This window comes from Penaeus monodon, chromosome 10 (genome assembly GCF_015228065.2).
Source record: "Penaeus monodon isolate SGIC_2016 chromosome 10, NSTDA_Pmon_1, whole genome shotgun sequence".
Classification (NCBI taxonomy): Eukaryota; Metazoa; Arthropoda; class Malacostraca; order Decapoda; family Penaeidae; genus Penaeus; species Penaeus monodon.
Genome location: NC_051395.1, coordinates 15192706 through 15195205, shown reverse-complemented (window position 1 = coordinate 15195205; position 2500 = coordinate 15192706).

The following is a 2500-nucleotide window of genomic DNA, read 5'->3' as shown; positions in this document are numbered from 1 at the left end:
AGAGAGAGAGAGAGAGAGAGAGAGAGAGAGAGAGAGAGAGAGAGAGAGAAGAGAGATGGAGAGACAGAAAAAGAGAGAGTAAAAGAGAGAAAGAGAGAGAGAGAGAGATGAGAGAGACAGATAGACAGAAGAGAAGAGAGAGAGAGAGAGAAGAGAAGAGAGAGAAGAGACGAGAGAGAGAGAGAGAGAGAGAGAGAGAGGGAGAAGAGCAAAAAGACAGAGATAATCCTAGACAACCGAGACGCGAGAAAATTATAATGTCCTAATCAAAACAGATAAACATAAAACAAATATATAAATAGATAAACAAATAGACAAATAAATAAATACCTTTTCGAAATCCAGTAAATCTGGGATTATGAGGATTTCTAGGGAATTTTTTTTGAGGGGGAAGAGTGTTCGGTGGGGGAAAAGAGAAGGAGGGAAAGAGAATCTGGATTGCGTTTTGAAGGGAAACAGGCTTTTATTTCCTATCGTATCTTAAAACATCGTATTTTATTTCGCGTTCTAAATTAAATTTTCTAAATTTTATTATCCTAATCCTTGTTTTCATTTATCTTACTCCATTTTTCTTCCTTTCTTTCTGGAGTAAAGGGGAAGAAGAGAGGAGAAGGGATTGGAGATAGGAGGTTGGTGAGAGAGGGGAAGGGGAGAGAAAACGACAGGGAGGAAAAGGAAGGAAAGGAGAGAAAAAGACAGGGTGAAAGGGGAGAGAGAGGAAAGAAAAGGGAGAGGAGAGAGGGAAGAAATAGGGGAAAGTGATAAAGAGTAGGGGAGGGGAGAGGATGGGATGGGGTCGAGGGAGAGAAGAAGGAGGGAGTAAGGAGAGAAGAGAGACGGGAGGATGAGTGGATATGAATGATAGAAGATGGGGGAGGAAAAGAGGTGGGGGGACGGTTAGAGGGGAAGTAGGGGAAGGAAGGAGGAAAACGGGTGGGGGAGAAAGAGGATACAGTGTGGACTGCGGGGGTAGGAAGGAACAGGAGAAGGGGACGGGCGGTTGGAGTTAAGAGGAGGGGAAGGCGCTAGGGACAGGCTAGAGGAGAGAGAGGAACCAGACTGCAAAGTTTAGCATGCAAGCGAGATCTCCCGTTGTTTACAGTAGGGACTTGCTTATCTCTGTGCGCAAAGTCGCCTCTATCCTATTTTTTCCTTAAATAAGCATGTAGAGAAGAATTGTTACATGGCATGAAAGTAAAATTAAGGAAAAGCATCGGACAAGTTTTGACGCAAATGTTGCCAGAACAAGTATGTTTAGTTCTTATTTGTATAATTATTATCATTTTAATTTATTCAGGTTCGTTATTTGAAAAAGTGATTAGTAGATGACAGGCGCGACCATGGCTTCCGGAGGTTAAGCATTTCTCTTTAATTGAGCTAAAGATCTCTCAGCGTGAAGAACTTTGCTGGCGGCTTGGAAATTCACAATGGAAAAAAAACATGACGGCAGACTTTTTATCATGGGCACAGTATGTATAAACAGGACTTTGTTCTTGATCTTCCGTGACCATTAATGGTCTTAAAGCTTTAGGCCTAAAATTAGGGAAATGCAGTAGATTTGTTTGGAATGAAAATAAGACTATTCATGACCTGGTGGGTATATAAGGGCTTAAAAGAGTAGCAATTTCGAGTGGGTAGATAGGAGACGAATGATGTTGCTGCAAGAAAAGATAAGAAGAAAAATGTTAACCGCAAGGGAAGTAGGAGATAGTAGTTACTGTGGACACTTCAAAGAAACTAGGAAATGGCATACCTGATGGTCTATACACAAGGTACAAATTTTCTTTCGCAGCAGCTAAATTTGAAAAATGTTTAGATTTTAGATTTTAGTACTTTATTCAAAGACTACTTCGAAACGTTTTATTGTAGAAACAATACCTAATACACATTTTATTTCTAGAAAAACGGAAAGGCAATAGCCGTATTTTAAAAAAATAATAATAAAAATATAAAAAAAATAAAGTATCAGGACCACCCCTGGAGAGAAAAAAGTCTTTAAAATTATCTCTGTTTTCTGTAGAATCTAGGAATGATGAGTGTTCTGATTTTTTTCTAGGGAAACGTAATTTTGTAGAGTTCTTCGACTACTGTTTTGGGGTAAATTATAAAAATAATTTTGTATCTAGTTATATCTGATATCTTACAGCGCACTCTCATTGGCTAATCATGATGACGTCATTAGCTCCACACTCCTTTATTTGACCCGGTCGATCTGTGCAATATATATATATATATATATATATATATATATATATATATATATATATATACATATACATATAATATATATATATATATATATATTGTGTGTGTGTGTGTGTGTTTTCTCTGAAAATGGCTCAGTAATAACGAGGCAGAGCTTGCCTCGGAAGTTACCAACTAGGATTTTCATCAAGACGGAGTGCGGCTACCTATTTCAAACTACCTTGGTTGACAGGTATATTTCCCTCCAGTAGCACCATATAAAAAGACACACATATAAAAAAAACAGAAGAAGAAA